The sequence below is a fragment of the Mesoplodon mirus genome, assembly GCF_964341445.2.
Source record: "Mesoplodon mirus genome assembly, chromosome: 8".
In the NCBI taxonomy this organism is placed as follows: Eukaryota; Metazoa; Chordata; class Mammalia; order Artiodactyla; family Ziphiidae; genus Mesoplodon; species Mesoplodon mirus.
This window is the reverse complement of record NC_138984.1, coordinates 12,009,387-12,027,810: the sequence shown is the minus strand read 5'-3', so window position 1 is coordinate 12,027,810 and position 18,424 is coordinate 12,009,387. Positions and strand designations below refer to the sequence as shown.

Genomic DNA, 18,424 nt, shown 5'->3' with positions numbered 1-18,424 from the left:
GGGCTACTCCTCATTCCAGTGCACAGGCTTCTCATTGCCGTGGCTTCTCTTGTTGCAGAGCACGGGCTCTAGGCGTGCGGGCTTCAGCAGTTGTGGCTCACAGGCTTAGTTGCTCCGCGGCATGTCGGATCTTCCCAGACCAGGGCTCGAACCCATGTTCCCTGCATTGGCAGGCGGACTCTTAACCATGGCGCCACCAGGGAGGTCCCACTTCTATAGTTTTTAATATATTCACAGAGTTGTGCAACCGCCACCACAATAAATTTTAGAATATAAGTGGTGAGAACAGACATCCTTCTCTTGCTCTTGATCTTAAGGGGAAAGCATTCACTGTTTTACCACTAAGTATGATGTCAGCTGTAGGTTTTTTACAGATGCCCTTTATTAGGAAGGAAGTTCTTTTTTTTTTTTTTTTTTACTTTTATTTGCATTTATTTTTTGCAGCATTTATTCCCGGGCCATAAGTTTTTGTTTCTTCAATTTCTTCTGGGATATCTTTTTCTTCTGGGCAGCCTCCTCTTCTGGTTTAGGAACAATCTGTTCTTTTTCAGTAAGGATCATCTCAATGTGGCACGGAGAGCTCATGTATGGGTTGATCCGACCATGAGCTCTATAAGTCCTGCGCTGCATCTTGGGGGCTTTGTTCACCTGGATATGCTCAATGACCAGAGAATCTACATCTAAGCCCTTAAGTTCAGCATTACTCTCTGCATTTTTGAGCATGTGCAGTAAAAATTCAGCACTCTTTTTGGGCCACCGACCCTGCGTCCAGCCCCACTGTTTGGCCTGGGCACACCTACCAACTCCACCATTGTAACGACGGAATGGCACACACTGCTTCTTTAAAGTGACATCCTTCAGATACTTGGTGGCTTTTCAGATATGCATACCCTTAATGGCCTGGGCTGTTTCACGAGTGTTCTTAAAGTGAACACGAAGATTTGAACCTCTCGACTTGCAAGATTTTGTGGGATTTTCTGGGTCAAGTGAATAGCGAACCATTTTTAGAGGTCACCTCAGGCCGCTGACTGGAAAAGCAGGAAGTTCTTTTTTTTTTTTTTTTTTTTTGGCGGTATGCGGGCCTCTCACTGTTGTGGCCTCTCCCGTTGCGGAGCACAGGCTCCGGATGCGCAGGCTCAGCGGCCATGGCTCACGGGCCCAGCCGCTCCGCGGCATATGGGATCCTCCCAGACCGGGGCACGAACCCGTATCCCCTGCATCGGCAGGCGGACTCTCAACCACTGCGCCACCAGGGAGGCCCAGGAAGTTCTTTTTTAATCCTACTTTTTTGAGAGTTTTTAATCATAAATGTGTTTCATTTTATCAAATGCTTCTTTGATGAGTTTCATACATCTTTCTGTACAGTGTTGGGTATAATAAATACTTGCTCCATTACAAGGAATTAGATACCAAACAAGCTCCTCTTTAAAATAATACTCCAGTTGTGTTACTTGCTCATGGTGTTGTTGACTCATGTTTTCCCACCTTCAGTCCAGGTTTTGAAAGCTGCGAATGATACTCACCTGCCTTTCTGCCAGTTTCAACACTAGATTTATGAAATGTACAAAGATTTTTTACCACAACTCCTCTGTACTCAAGAATCACATTTTAGGAACACTCATTTAAATCAGATGGCTTAATCTCAGGTATTTTTGCTCTCCTGCAAAAAAACTTTGATAAAAATAGAAAATTGTCCAGACCATTACACAGGTCTCAAATATCATACGTCATGTGCATAATCCTGTTTTTTTCTCACAATAAAGATACAAGAGTACTTTTGAGCTTTTAGGAATCATTATCTTACAAGGTAATTTAAAAATTGCATAACTTTTGTGTTAAAGGACTTCTTCAGGCATTGATTTTTTTGGTATGTTGAAGCCTTGCCCCAGTAAAACGATCTTGCTGATTGCCACATATGTTAATGTTTAAGATATACAATTATTATCCAAGTGATCTGTTTGTCAATTTAAATGGGGATTGAGTATGATACATGTTGATTTCAATAGGCTTAAAAAAATTCTTGTCTGATCAATGAATCATATAGGACAAAAAAGGTCATTTTTTAAACCTTAGACTTTTTCTTTCCTCTTAAATGGCTATGAAATTTTTCACTGATAATGTCTGAAATTGAATAAAATTGCCTAAGTATACTCTTAATCCCCTATATAAAGACATTTTTATGAGATTACTGTATTGAGACTTCTTGATTTGTGGCTCCCTTAAAATCACGTTTGTATTTGATATATTCATATAAGGACAAGAAAAATGATGCAATTATAGAAAGGTGTAAATGGTGTTAGAGAATGGAAAATAAGGATTAGCATTAATTAAACTGATGCATAATATCATGGATCAGGATAAAAGGGAATCCCTTCTTTTTGAGAAATTACTTTTATTTTTTCTAGGGAAACACACAAAATACTTCTATTGGCAATTCACCTCCACCCTTCAGTTGAATTTCTATTTCCAGAAATGCAGTTTCTCATTGTCAGCCAAACTTTCTGATCGGCGTATTGTTTTCAGAAGAAAGGGATAACTTGTAAGGCTCAAGGAACACAGTTGCAAATTGCTAAGATTCTTCTTTATCACTTGAACGTCTGTTATATACCCTGCACGTGAGCCAAATCTTCACTTAAATTCCAAACTCCATAATAAACATTTCCATGAAGAATTCTTGCAATACACAATAACAAAAGATAGTCAAAACTCTTCTGATTTAGGCAGTTTTTGTTTAAGTAGACTATCTAAACACAGCTGCCACAACTTCCAATAAATACAGAGCAGCATAAAACCACCTGCACTTGATTTCATCCTTGGAAAAGACGCATCTTCCCCCTAGTTATTAGAAAATTCCATACCAAATAAGATAGTTTTCTCATATGGCATGAAATACAGCATTTAACTTAACCTGACTCCTACAACCCAACATAAAACCTGTTCCAGAGCAGAAACAGACCCATAATTAAAATTGCATCAAATGATAGGTTAACAGAAATACTTAACACCTATAGCCTTAAATGGACAGACAGACATAGAAATGCAGCCTCAGACTGAGACTTTGGGTTGTGAAATGTACACCCACGACCTTGTTTGGCTGGCCTGCTTTGTAACCGCGGGTTCCGCCCTGAGATAGGTGATGGCCCACTCTCCAGCCGTCTGATAACTCATGAAGATTTCTGTCTCTTCTGCCATCCACTTCACAGGTAGTATGTGACTCCTGCACGCAGCAGGTCCTGAGCCTGCGGCAGGGCTGGGGCCCGGTAGGGCAGTTTCTCAGTCGCCACGGGGCCCAGTCGCCGCATCTCCAGCCCGCGTCCGGTCCCTCGAATGTAGGCCAGGCCGTTCGCTTGCTTTACCCGTGGTGGGAAGCCAATAGTTACTTATGGCAGAAGGAATATTATTATCTAGGTGTCACTCGGAGCTTGGAGGACGAGTAGAAAGTACAAGCCCTCCACACCGCGCTCGGCCGCGGTCCCTTCCCAGTCGAGCCTCCTCCAAGCCACCGCCACCGCACGCGGTCCTAGAGGCCAGCCCGCAGGGAAAAAAGAGCGAGGACGCGCGCAACTGAGCATGCGCCGCTGCCCACCCGCCCCGCTTTACGGCCCTCCCCACGCCCGACGGGGGCCGTGGGAGCTGCGTCGCGAAATCAACCACGCTCTCTCCCCGCCCCTCAAGCCGCTGGGACCTGGAGCGTCCGGGGGCGGGCGCCCGTGCGTGATGACGCACGTGGTCGCGAAGACGTGGGGACGCAGGCGGGCCGTATAGCGCGTGAGTTTCCGCGTCTGTTCGGCGCCGCTGCCGTTGTCCGTTGTACGCCGCGTCTCTCGCCTGTTCTCAGGGTCGCTGGCGCTGGCGGCGGTGGCGGCGGCGGCGGCGGCGGGGGCTGCGGGAGGCCGTGGGCTTTCTTGGGGCCGGGCGGGGGCGGGGTTGGAGGCGCAGCCTCCGCTTCGTGGGAGCTCTCAACAGGTCCGAGAACGGGGAGGGAGTTTCCCGGAGGGAGTCTAACGGGGGTCTCTTCATCTTCACTCCCGTCTCTGCTTGAGGCCGATCGCACAGGGAACGACGTGTCCAGGCCCTGGGTGGATGGCGTTGGCCCTGGGAGGCGCGGTGTGTTGGTTTAAAGGGACGTTGCATCAGCGACAGCTTGCAGTTTCAGTTTCTCTTGGAAGAGTAACTCTGTTTCTCAATAACAAGTGTGTGGCAAACACAGTCCTAATCCTAATCTAAGTAGTGGTATTTCTCCTAATACGGGACAGGAAATACACTAAGTGTATTTAATGCTTTTCTGTCCAGGCCTTAAAAACCTTTTCAAAAACGGATCACATGCTTATATGATTTTCCAAACCGAGCATAAACTCAGTGTTACTGTCAAAATAAATTATTGCATAGTCATGACTGAGTCATCGAGATGGGTTGGTCCCTTTGCAGTGACAGCTGGACTTTGCTCTTTTTTTTTTTTTTCCTTTGGAATTGCTCCTTAAAAATCTGTCTTATGTCTCACATTTATATGCCACTTTTTGCTGTTCTAATAACCTTGAAATCTAGAAACTTCTAATTTGCTGCGGGTGTGGCAGGGCTTGGGAAAGCAAATAATCTTAGAAGAAGGCAGTGTATTGGGTTCCCAAATTTTTCCAGGACTACCAGCATCAACGTCAGCGGGGAACTTGTTGGAAATGCAAATTTAGGAGTCTTACCCCAGATTTAGTGAATCAGAAATCTATTTTAACAAGACTTCGAATTAATCCCAAGGTACCTGTGTGCTAAAGCTTGAGAATTACTGGCCATAGTGATAAAGAACAGCCATTGTGAAGTCACAGAATGGAATGTGAATCCAGGTGAAGCCTTTCTTAGGTGTAGGACCTGGGACAAGTTAGTTAAAGGTTACTTCATAGGGCTGAAGTGTAAAAATGCAGGAAAAGAGTTTAATACAGGTGGAAAACAAAGATGAGATGTTATTAAGGAACTTGTTAGAACTGTCTAAAATAAGTACATAGATTGTGCTGAAAAGATTCTTCCTTGATTTAGATGTGAGTTGTAGTGCACAAATATTGTGCCTCTCTGCTGCTTAGAGGGCAGTTTATTTTTATGGATTCTCATTATATTGTATACGATTGAGGCTGTCGAATGTAGGATATTCAGTTAATACCAGTGCTGTAGTATTTTTAAGAACCGCAGTAGTCATTGTGTTAAAGAGCAGTTTTTAATTCTTTGGCCTTTTGGTTTTTTCAGCTTCATTGTACCTTCTTTTGACCCAGAATTTGGTAAAGAAAGTAGAGTGGATAACTGATCAGAGATCAGCCTTAGCTGTAGAGTTGAGAAGTATTATAGAGCAATGACTTGGAAACGAGAGACAAGACTGAAGATGTTTCTGTCCTTTTTCCCCCATGTGTCGTACAGCTCCACGATAGCAAAGAAGTTCTCATCATATCTACTTACCTCTGCTTTCTGGAAGTATCACAGGTATTAAGTTAGATGTGCCCTCCATCTGCTGTTTTTACAGAATGTCAGCTGCAGCGTTACAGCTTTTTCCTTCCCCTTTTCAGGTGGTCGGTGTTGGGGGGATAAAGAGAAATATTCGGGATTTGAAGCAGCTGACCTAAAGCCTAGACTCATTGTGATGTTGAGAAGAGTCTGTAGCACCATGGCTGAAACAACAGGTCACTTTGATTAGAGTCCACTGCTCCCGAGGCCACACCGTGGCTCCTGGGTATTGTGGGTGAGTTTTCAGATAACTATGAGTCAGTTTGGATATCTGCCCCTATAAATAATTTTGTTAATGCTAAATTAACACTGGCCCATCATGAAGTATTCACTTTTCAAAGGCCCCATTTTTCTTGTTCTCTGTGTCAGAAAGGCTGATCTTTAGCGGTGGTTTTGGGTCAGGCAGACCCTGCTTTGAACCCCACCTCTGCTACATACTGATTGTGTCCAGTAGACAAGTTAACACCCTCCCAGCCTGAACTTCCTCTCCTACAGAGTAGGACTCGTGGTGTGTGACTACCTCAGGACAGTGAATAAAATGAAATCAAGTGGAAGGCATGTCTGTTACGCCGAGAGGCTCAGTAACTGGTACATGTTGGACAGGGGAGAAAAGGTAGTTATTACCTCAAACCTAGCTTGATCTCATTCATTTCCTCATAATATTTTTATAAATGAGGTAATTTTATTAATTACTTGACTGCGCTGCTTTTCTTTTTAAGCAAAATGCTGAAGAGCTTTCACAGTATTGTGAATGAGAGAAAGCAGTCACTTTGGAGAAAGTTAAAACTCTAAACCTGGTAGAAAGACACCATTTTCAGTTCTATCAGCATAACAGAGCAACTTTCATAAATTGTTTTGAGTGTTTACTGGAAGGTCAAGTTCAGCGGGTGATTACTGTTTAAGTATCTACAGTTAGTTAATGGGGACAGTCAGCCACAGAAGGGGGCACTTTGTTACAGGAGATGAGACATCACTGAAGACATGCACCAAAGAATAAGAAAATGCTATTATAGCTCTGAAATCATTATTTTTCAATATGGACGCTTAATGATAGGAAAGTGAAGAGTTTTATGTTCCATTTTAAAAAATGATAAAAAAATCTCATGTATTTCTGTATATAGTGCGTATGAATATGTGAGCATGGAAACTACTTGAAAGGTGTCATACTAGGTCATAATTTCGTTTACTTGACAATGTATTATACTATGGAGGTAGGGATAAATAATCTATACATTTAAGTAAAATTAGGTAAATGCATGTGTATGTAAAAATTCTTTTAAAAAACCATTACAAAGATAGAAATGCCTTAGAAAGATAGATTGCCTTTTATGCTGTAGCTCTAGTCATCTAAGCAGGGGGCCTCAGATTTTTTAGCAGGGGACCCTCTTTAGCAGCATCTTACCTGTAAAGCTCAGGAGCTGAGAGGTTTTAAGAGAAGAGGGGTAGAAGGGCATAGGCCCTGCCTGCTGGTGCTCATCCTGAGCCTCCTGCAGTGACACTTCAAGGAGTCCATGTGACAGGGTGTGAAACCCTTCATCTGTGGGGTAGAAATCCTCAGGTGACGAGCTGTACCTAAAAAGTCAGATGTTGAGAATTCCTGAGTGGGATCCACAAACTTGTTCTGAAGACAACTCCCAGGGTTATTAGCAGTGTCAGACATATGTATAGTTTCTCATGTAGAGAAGTGAGAGATTATTTAAAAAAAAAAATCCAGCCTTCAATCTGACCCATATTATATAAAAATAGGGAGGAATCTATCCACGTGTTTTGAGAAATCATCTAAGGTTTTTTTTTTTTAATCCCTCTAAGCTGTGACAGCTGTTACCACGGTTAAAACTTTAATATTTTAACTGGCTGTTTTTTAGCATTACAAATGACTCAAGGAAAAAGAAACAAGGAGTCAATGGAAATATATTACTTGTGTTTACTGTCCTTTAGTATTTTGTTGTATGAAAGCAGCTGGTTTGCGTTTATATGGTAAAGGGTTTTTCTTAAAGAGTTAATTTTTAGTTAATAGTGAGCTTTCATAAGAAAAACAATTTCAAATGCTAAGTATTTGCTAGATTGTTTTTAATAGCGATAGTAGTAATATCACATTGTCCTTTTTCACACATTGAGGAGGGTTTCCTGGTGACAGCTGGGGCATGGGGGAGGGGGAGTCACTTTCAATCAACCAGCTGCTCTGTGCAGCATCATGATGGTGATATTTCAAAGCCCATGGATAATTCTGGCTGCATTCAGAAGAGAAAATGTATCAAATTTCTGGGAAGCAATAGATAGTGTGCAAGAGCCCTTTGGGATCAAGCTGGTAGCCAACTAACAATGTGTACATTCAGGTTTGCATGTTGGTATTATTTACCATCTTGTTTCTTGGACATTGTTACATGAGCATCATAATTATAAAGCAATAAAGTCTAGTTCCATGGGGGCAAAAGGCTCATTAGTTTATGGAGTGGAAGGGAGAATGGAAAACAAACTTTGGGGATGTGCTGTGTGCTTTTACATAATATGCTATTTCATTTATTCTTCCCGATGACTCCAGGAAGTAAGTGGAGTTTTCATCATCCATGGATAAGGAAACCAAAGCTCAGCAGGATTGATTATGGGATTTGCCCAAGACCACGTACTAGTAAGCGATGGCATCCAGACTTGACCCCATATCTAGCTTCAGATCCAGGAATGTTGTCATTACACCAACAGCTGTTTCTCCACAGTGTTCACTTGCTTATGCATTTTTTTTTTTTCTTCTTTGCGGTACGCGGGCCTCTCACTGCTGTGGCCTCTCCCGTTGCGGAGCACAGACTCCAGACGCGCAGGCTCAGCGGCCATGGCTCACGGGCCCAGCCGCTCCGCGGCATGTGGGATCTTCCCGGACCGGGGCACGAACGCGTGTCCCCTGCATCGGCAGGCGGACTCTCAACCACTACGCCACCAGGGAAGCCCGCTTATGCATTTTTAATCCAAAGTCACAATATCAGGATAGTATGAATGAAATTTAGATACATATTACAATGACTTCAGTTTTATATAAATAATATATAAGGGTGTGTGTGTGTGTGTGTGTGAGTGAGTGTGTGTGTTGGCAGCCACTTCTAATTTTGGAATTTTTTCCCTTGAGGAAAGTCCCTTGGGCAACACTGTTAAAGAAATTTTGCTATGTTTTTTTATATTACAGATACCAGAAATTTTCAGGGATGTGTATTTTAATGAGTCAGTTGTGATGCTGAGTTTGAACAGATGTAGGAATAAATATTGTGTGTGCTGCCCGTGTAGTAGAAGTTCCTTCACACGGAAGTATTCAGGGCTTCCTCTTTCTCTTTCCAAGGAATGTTAATTTTGTATTAATAAGGGACCTTTTTGCTTTCTAGATGTTCAGCCTGTGGCAGACCTTTGAGATGCTGTTTGTATACCCTCCACGTTTTGGTTCTCCTATTAGCTAGAGTGTTGTATGTACTCTGAAAAATGAGAGTTGATGATGCTTGAAATAAACTAGGATCTGCTGCCAGCCCTTGGCAAATTCCCTAGTACCTGTGTAGGGTTCTTTGACTACAAACAACAGAAATTAAGTTAACTAAGTTATCCAGATAACTTATTCAAGAACAAGAGGTTTATTGGAAGTATATGGATAAGCTCAGAAAATCTACAGAAAAACCAAACCACACAGGACTGCAGCTAGGTGAGCTCTTGAGGCTTGGATAGACTTTGATAGATCTGGAAAATTCTTTAAGTTAATGTTCTGAGTATCAGATCCAGAAGTTGTTGGTCTTAGTGTCTCTGCAAAAGTGTTAGATTCCAGGAAGAGAGTTATTATTCCAGTCTTGGTCACTGTTACCCTTGAATCAGTGTAGGAAAGGCATCCTGGATTTCTGGTCGCCCCACCCAGGACCACATCCAATGGGGGTGAGAGGTGTCTCTTACCTGTTACTGAAAGAATGAGGTGTTAATGCTGGGCAGAGAAAAAGAAAGAAAACAAACCCCAAGCTGTCTCCACCACCTGGTAATTAGTGGACGTCCTGTGTGCTTGTGGAATGTGAACAGCTCTGAAGTCTGGCATGCTTCTCCCCTCTTTAGCTCTTGTGTTGGGAGGATTTCAAGTTACATAAATAGTTCACTAACATTTCTTACATGAGTTAATTTAAATGAGGTTATGGCTATCACTTTTTCATTGACTTTAGGTAGACAAACAGAGAAATCTGGTGTGGAGCAAACCTGAGAATAGAATCACTTAAATCTTCTTGAAGAGAGTGATGGTGGGATGCTGGCCTTGCTGCTCCCTGTGTGCCTCCTGGTTTAAGGGCCTACGTCTGCAGGGCTGTCAGTCGGAGAACTTTAATGAGCCCTCGTTAAACTAAAACTTGTAGTCCGTGAGAGAAGGAACCAGCTTATGATTGATATTGGAAATCATAAGCGGTGATGGATCAGAATTGGAGTTGGCACTAATTCACCTCACTGTGGAGCAAAAGTCAAGATTATATACAAAATCCAGTATTTCATTTTTCATGTATAAAGATAATCTAATCATTTCTGTTACGACTATAACCCTTTAAAAAGGAGGGAAGATAAAAAATTTTTCCATCTGACATATAGAGTTTTTTTAATCCTAAAACGGAGGCTCATTAAATTCTCAAATGTAATGGTAATTTAAAGATAATGTTGACAAAAACTCTGATTTGAGATTTTATTGCAAAATTTATCTTAGTTAAAAAAATCGTTTCTATTTTCATGTGCCTTCCACTGTTCCAATGCCCATCATACTGTTTTTTTAAATGTATGTGTAATTGAATCACATGATGCAGTTTAAAAATGTAGGATCATAGCCCAGAAAAATGCTAATTGGTTACTAAGTTATAAAGACACTTTAAAGCTATTTAAATTTTTTAATCTTAAGCCTTATTTTAATTTATGTATCAATATGCATTAAAACAGTATCATTTCCCAATTTATGATTTTATATATATAATCTCATTTAATCCTCACAACACCAAATATGGCCGCATTATCTCCTTGTACAGGTGAGGAACCAGTAGTTAAATAACTTTCCTAAGGTCACATGGCTGGCGTATTGTGGAGCTCTTACCAAAGTCCATGACCTTGATTACTGTCCTCTACTGCAAACGTTAATATTGCTAGCCCTGTGTATCATTTTGACAAAAAGCACTGTGATGTTTCTTTTTCCAGAATCTGTCTGTTTACCTCAAGTTCCCTGACAACTTCTTTATGTTTGGAAACTGTTCAAATGTGTTGTGTTATCCATCATCTCATGCTTCTGTTTGCTGTGAGTATGGCAGTAGCTCCTATATTGCACAGTATGCCCTGTGAAGCCTTTTGTCCTTTATGTCTTAGAGCAGTCTGACAGCCTCTCATGTTGAATTCAGCCAGGTTGCTTTTCATTTAACAAAGCTAAGTGTTGCTTTCTAGGTGAAAAATAATTAAATGCTTTTAAAGATGTATTTGATTAACAGGAGGCTGATCTGTGTAAATTAATTATAACTGTAATGATGTCATAGCCTTGTCTTTTGTTATTAACCAGGTAATTGACCAGAAGTTTGAAAGCTTATTGTAACTGACAGCACTTTGACCTTGTATGCTGTCTAGAAGTGAAACATGCACAATGCATGTAAATGCAGTTGGTTTATTGAGCTTCATGTGTTGTCCGAGCATCTGATCTTGGGTCCTTACTTCATTCTTCCCTTACTTCTTTGCTGAAATTGTTACACTCGAACTGAATATTGTACTGATATCTCTTACTAAAAGCATCTGACCAAACACAGATGTTGTCTGTGTCCTTGAATAACTATAACCAGACACGAAACCTTGGCACATTTAGGACATACAGTCAAGTAAACAAATGCCAAAATTATATGAACCTTGGTTTTAAATTCCATGTGAAGGAAGGTAAAACAACTTTTAGTAGAGAAGACATAAAGGGAAAAATAGTGGGCATATTTGCTAGGTTGAAAGAGAATTTTTCCCTTTTATTCTAATTTACCCAAGAAAGTTCAGAGAATGTAGTGTCTAAATATTTGAGTGATGAGAGCCTCTAACTTGGGTGATTTTGGTTAAAGAATGGGATGGTAGGAATAAAGCACAAAGTGGATGTGGGATAACAATGGCTAATGAGCAGCAATCCCTGGGTTCAGGCTGTCCTCCCTCCCACATGCTTTAGACTAGAGGAAGAGTCAGCTCTGCCAGAAGTGACATAGGCATTCCTAAAATCACCATACTGTGTGAAATCACACAATAAAAACCATAGAGCTTATGGTGCAAAGGGTGTTAGGAGCAAAACACTCAAAAACGTTGTCAGTGGCACATTACAAAAAAAAAGATAGGAACCTAATAAAATGGCAGCACGATTTTACACCTGTTAAATGATTAAGAAATGCAGAAGTACATAAGAAATATGGCACTTCACCTTCAAAAAGTCCTGAACTTTGCTTTCAGAAGCGATTGTCAAAAGGATTACAGCTTGTGAATTATTGTCAAGTGGTGGAAGAAGGGTTATCTGGATTGGATGTCAAGTCATGATTGCAGATGTGGATGGGTGTAACTCATAAAATACTCAGCGAACTGAGGTAGCTGGTAGATGTTTGAGGTGTGCAAATGTGTACATTTGGTGAATTTCTATGCAGCTTACTTTAGCTGGGTGCAGTTTCCTGCCTTCACCTAGGGCTTGTTGCTGATGAAATTGTGCACAATCAGGTGCAAAATTTGCATCGTGCTCAAATTGTTCCTTGATATATATTGGTTGCATTTGAACAAATTTGCTTGTTTCAAAACAAGCACTATAGCAGAACTGATCGGCCTGATGAACTTAAACTTCCCTAAGCATATTTCACATATTTCCTATCTCTGTGCTAGCAGCACATGCATGCTATTTCCTCTCTTTAAAATACGTTTCCTCCTTTTAATTACTTTCTTTGAAAGTCTGGTGCAGGTGAGGAAGCTTCTCTGAATTGAATTAACTTAACATTTTTTATATTGGCACATATTTGTACATTATTTGCCCATTTCCAGGTAGTGTCGGTTCTAGAAATGACTTAAGACAGAAGTTAGTAGTAAAGGGGGAAAAATTAGCAACCAAATGGCTGAGTAGCTCTCAACAGAAGAAAGCATACGTGTTTATTAGGTGAAATTAAGTTTTTCTAGCGCTGATGGGATTTTGCACAAGGAACAGTAAGTCGGAACAGTGTTTTACAGCAGTGTGAAAATGATTACCCTGTGGCACTCCCTTGGCTGAGTGAGACCTATGTCAAGGCCTCGGATAATATGAAGGTGCGTTTCTGAAAAAGTCATTCTTCAAAGGCAAAGTGACGTGATCTGACCACGCAGCATTTGGAGATTTGGCAAAACACAGGGCTAAAAGTTGGGAAAGTGTTCCTTTATACCAGTAATTCTTAAAAGGTAGAAAAGATGTTTTTGCCTCTCTGTGGCTTCCTTCTCAGATTAAACCTTACTTTGCAGGATAGGGCCTGGGGGTGAAAGCATGCCAAGCAGGGCACACTTCACATCCCCCGGCCACATCCCTTTCTTTCCAGAGTTCTTGCCAGGCAGATGCCTGGTCCTGGTGGGGAAAAGTCAGAGAAGGCAAGGGGCTTTTGTTCCTCAGCTTCTCTATTTGTATAGATTATATCCCCAAATGAGAAAAGTGACATTTGGATTATTGTTACTTTTTTTGTTTTTAATTTGATTTTAAAAACAGATTTTTGTTGTTGTTTTTTAAGCTATGACTGTGATAACAGTTACCAAAAGAAGCTGGGTATTTGAACATTACTTTGTACTACTCTCTTAAATATAGATCTACAAGTTAAATTGTATCAAGAAACAATTACATTTGGTAGAGTAAAAGTTTTATGGGGCTTCCCTGGTGGCGCAGTGGTTGAGAGTCCACCTGCTGATGCAGGGGACACGGGTTCGTGCCCCGGTCCAGGAAGATCCCACATGCCACGGAGCGACTAGGCCCATGGGCCATGGCCACTGAGCCTGCGCGTCTGGAGCCTGTGCTCCGCAATGGGAGAGGCCACAAGAGTGAGAGGCCTGCGTACCACCAAAAAAAAAAAAAGTTTTATGTTCTGAGATTTTCTACATTTGAAATATTTCAAAATGAATATACATTTTGGTGTGTTTAATGGAAGTCACCAACTTCACTTTCTTAGGAAAGACAATTCTTTATGCTCAAATAATGTCTTTCCTAATTCTTCTGGTGGTTGAAGTGTCATATCTCTTATTAAAAGACCGAAGGAGTGACTTCCTGTTTCACCTCTGACATGTAAAGAGCCTGGAGGTCATCACCCCTGTCCTCACAACAAGAAGAACCCTGAACAAACTGAAAATCAGTGACTTTTCTTAGATCCATCAGAGAATTGAGGTCACAGGGCAAACTATCACACCCAAATCTGGAGATACAGGCTCATTTTGAGAATCACAGCCCAGGATCGTGCACACAGTGGCAGTGCCCAGTGATGAGTAACTCAAAGAGATGGTTAGAACTTGGGCTTATATAGTATCTTAACAAAAGAACAATACTTTTTTTTTTTTGGCTGTGTTGGGTCTTCGTTGCTCCACACAGACCTTCTCTAGTTGTGGTGAGCGGGGGCTGCTCTTCATTGCAGTGCGCGGGCTTCTCATTGAGGTGGCTTCACTTGTTTCGGAGCACAGGCTCTAGGCGCACGGGCTTCAGCAGTTGTGGCACACAGGCTCAGTAGTTGTGGCTTGCGGGTTCTAGAGCACGGGCTCTAGAGCACAGGCTCAGTAGTTGTGGCACATGGGCTTAGCTGCTCCACGGCATGTGGGATATTCCTGGACCAGGGCTCGAACCCATGTCCCCTGCATTGGCAGGCAGATTCTTAACCACTGCGCCACCAGGGAAGCCTGAACAATACATTTTTAGAGAAGTGACAAGGCAAAGGAAAAGGACTTTGAGTTTCTAGGGCAGCAAATGGTAGGAAGGCAACTAGGTGGGGGAACTAATGGAAGATTAGGGCTAGTTAGTAAAGTTTGTTGTGTAGATGTTTTTGGAGCCAGTTGTTATCTCTGGTGATTAACTTTTGTCATACCTGGTAGGGGGAGGGGGGAACACCTTCAAAAATTCATGTCCTGCTTTTAAGCAGATGGGGGGAAGCAGAGAGCTTTAGTTGTATCTGCTTTTTCTTAATTGCATTCAGCTCAAGGTAATCCTTATGCCAAGTGGCATATTTGGTGTTGCACATTCTGCTACCCTACAGTCAGCTTAGCTGGAACTGAACCACTGACGGCAGTAACTCGTTGGAACACTTTAACAGTAGTTTTGACAAACGACTGGAGTATGAGCGTAGGCTGTCTTGAGAGTTGAAAACTCACAGCTTTTCTGCAGACAGACCTGACTCACAACTTCATTTTAAGAACAAGGCTACAGATTCAATGCAATCCCTATCAAACTACCACTGGCATTTTTCACAGAACTAGAACAAAAAATTTCAAAATTTTTTTGGAAAAACAAAAGACCCCGAATAGCCAAAGCATTCTTGAGAACGAAAAACGGAGCTGGAGGAATCAGGCTCCCTGACTTCAGACTATACTACAAAGCTACAGTAATCAAGACAGTGTGGTATTGGCACAAAAACAGAAAGATAGATCAATGGAACAGGATAGAAAGCCCAGAGATAAACCCACGCACATATGGTCAACTTATCTTTGATAAAGGAGGCAGGAATGTACAGTGGAGAAAGGACAGCCTCTTCAATAAGTGGTGCTGGGAAAACTGGACAGGGACATGTAAAAGTATGAGATTAGATCATTCCCTAACACCATACACAAAAATAAGCTCAAAATGGATTAAAGACCTAAATGTAAGGCCAGAAACTATCAAACTCTTAGAGGAAAACATAGGCAGAACACTCTATGACATAAATCACAGCAAGATCCTTTTGGACCCACCTCCTAGAGAAATGGAAATAAAAACAAAGATAAACAAATGGGACCTAATGAAACTTCAAAGCTTTTGCACAGCAAAGGAAACCATAAAGAAGACCAAAAGACAACCCTCAGAATGGGAGAAAATATTTGCAGATGAAGCAACTGACAAAGGATTAATCTCCAAAATTTATAAACAGCTCATGCAGCTCAATAGCAAAAAAACAAGCCAATCCAAAAATGGGCAGAAGACTTCAATAGGCATTTCTCCAAAGAAGATATACAGACTGCCAACAAACACATGAAAGAATGCTCAACATCATTAATCATTAGAGAAATGCAAATCAAAACTACAATGAGATATCATCTCACACCAGTCAGAATGGCCATCATCAAGAAATCTAGAAACAATAAATGCTGGAGAGGGTGTGGAGAAAAGGGAACACTCTTGCACTGCTGGTGGGAATGTGAATTGGTACAGCCACTATGGAGAACAGTATGGAGGTTCCTTAAAAAACTACAAATAGAACTACCATATGACCCAGCAATCCTACTACTAGGCATATACCCTGAGAAAAGCATAATTCAAAAAGAGACATGTACTAAAATGTTCATTGCAGCTCTGTTCACAATAGCCCGGAGCTGGAAACAACCTAAGTGTCCATCATCGGATGAATGGATAAAGAAGATGTGGCACATATATACAATGGAATATTACTCAGCCATAAAAAGAAACGAAACTGAGCTATTTGTAATGAGGTGGATAGACCTAGAGTCTGTCATACAGAGTGAAGTAAGTCAGAAAAAGACAAATACCATATGCTAACACATATATATGGAATTAAAAAAAAATGTCATGAAGAACCTAGGGGTAAAACGGGAATAAAGACACAGACCTACTTGAGAATGGACTTGAGGATATGGGGAGGGGGAAGGGTAAGCTGTGACAAAGCAAAAGAGAGGCATGGACATATATACACTACCAAACGTAAGGTAGATAGATAGTGGGAAGCAGCCGCAGAGCACAGGGAGATCAGCTCGGTGCTTTGTGACTGACTGCCTGGAGGGGTGGGATGGGGAGGGTGGGAGGGAGGGAGATGCATGAGGGAAGGGATGTGGGAACAGATGTATATATATGACTGATTCACTTTGTTATAAAGCAGAAACTAATTTAAAAAAAAAAAAAAAAGGACTCCAGAGCCAGATTATCTTGGTTAAAATCCCCACTCATCTGTAAAATGAGGAAATAATACCTGCCTCATGAAGTTCAGAGGATTGAATGGGATATGCCAGATGACAAAACTAAAACGATTTAGTAATGAGTTTGATATCCTTTATTCAAAGGAACGCAGTCCATAGATTGGGGTAGTAGAGCACCTCACAAGCGGTGGAGCATTCTTCCCAGGGGATTTTGGGCCAGAGTGAGTTTTATAGAATGTTCGAAAAGGCAACGGACAAAACAGGGTGTGGTTGGCTAGGGGGTGGGGGGTTTCCTTTTGAGGCCAGCAGGTCCTCCTTTCCAGGGTAAGCTGAGCTGGAGGATGGTGATTGGCGTTAGGTTTCCTGGACAGTGAGGCAGTTCCCATAAAGGCAGGCTGACTTAGGGTTAGACTTGTGACATGGGCTGGACCACTGGGATGGCCATCATTGTGTGGGTCCCCATATATGAATTAACTTTGTCAGCTAATGGCACACGTGTAAAGTTTGAGAACAGTACTACCAAAGATGAACTAGTACTATATAAGTGTGTAACTTTAGCCAATGATTTGACTTTTTTATTTCACCTGTATTAAGGAAAACTTTAAATCAGTAGCAAATGGGTATTTCTGTTTCATTAAAACAATAACTGAGATTTAATGTGTTTACTGTGTGCTTGGCATTATTCTAAGCACTTGGTGTTTTTTGTTTGTTTGTTTTAAATTTATTATATTTTGGCTGTGTTGGGTCTTTGTTGCTGTGTGTGGGCTTTCTCTAGTTGCAGCGAGTAGAGGCTACTCTTTGTTGTGGTGCATGGACTTCTCATTGCCGTGACTTCTCTTGTTGCGGAGCACGGGCTCTAGGCACGCGGGCTTCAGTAGTTGTGGTTCGCAGGCTCTAGAGCGCAGGCTCAGTAGTTGTGGTGCACAGGCTTAGTTGCTCCATGACGTGTGGGATCTTCCTAGACCAGGAGCTGAACCCGTGTCCCCTACATTGGCAGGTTGATTCTTAACCACTGCGTCACCAGGGAAGCCCCTCACTTGGTGTTTTCAGTCATTTAATCCTTATAAGAATTCTAGGATCAGATTTAGCTATTATTACTATTCCATTTTCATAGCAGGAAACTGAGGCTTAGGTTAAGTGACTTGCACAAGTTAACACAGCTCTTAACGCTAAAGCCAGTCATTGGGACCAGTTTAGACTCCAGAGCATGTGCTCTCAAACCCCAAGGTACCCGGAAATCACAGTTTGGTAAAGATGATAGAAGGCCTCTGGTGACATCCTGTTGGCACTGGTGGACAGTACATGTGGAAGGCATTGTGGAGGTCGATGAGCAGTGATGTGGTCAGGGAACCCGACATTAAGGCTGCACGTCAGGAGCTGGACTTTGAAGGTTGGGGAGAAAGTGAATGGGTTGGGCGGATGAGGAGGGAGTGTGTCTCGGGTCAGGGAGTGATGCTGGCGGTGCTCTCAGGACCCTGCCCGCATCCCCATGCCCTTAGTGTACCCTGGTGGACTCCCAGCCTCCAGCCCCTGCGGTTCTTCACCTGTTTTCTCTGACCCCCTGATGCTCCCTTTTCCTGCTGTGGCAAGTCACACGTGACGGGGAGTTAAGGCAGACCCCGAGCCCTTTGGCAGTTAATGATGAGGCATATCTAGGCAAGCTCCCAGAGTTCCCAGTGAGATTAAGCCTGTCTCCCATAGAGATAGCTCACTTGACAATGCATGCATTTTAGTGGTTCTCATTATTGCCCAAAGCAATCCCTAACTTAAAATGTGTGGCTCTACCTTATCTCTTTGGTAAGATGTTATTTTTCATAAAAGGAAGCCTTTCTGGGGCTTCCCTGGTGGCGCAGTG

The 18,424-nt window shown here is 42.0% G+C and overlaps 1 protein-coding gene and 1 pseudogene across 5 annotated transcripts in view; one reads left to right on the top strand and one right to left on the bottom strand.

The window, feature by feature from the left end:
- Window positions 1-403: 403 nt before the first annotated feature.
- LOC309809445 (large ribosomal subunit protein uL22-like) lies at window positions 404-1,046 on the bottom strand (annotated as a pseudogene). The gene has a single exon. The product of its transcript is annotated as a large ribosomal subunit protein uL22-like (transcript).
- A 2,586-nt stretch (window positions 1,047-3,632) lies between these two features.
- Window positions 3,633-18,424, top strand: part of RHBDD1 (rhomboid domain containing 1) — a 118,273-nt gene continuing 103,481 nt past the window's right edge. For all 4 annotated transcript variants that reach the window (XM_082630480.1, XM_082630482.1, XM_082630481.1 and 1 more), the window contains exon 1: window positions 3,633-3,768. The gene's annotated coding sequence lies outside the window, so the exon portion shown is untranslated. The remainder of the gene's footprint in view (window positions 3,769-18,424) is intronic.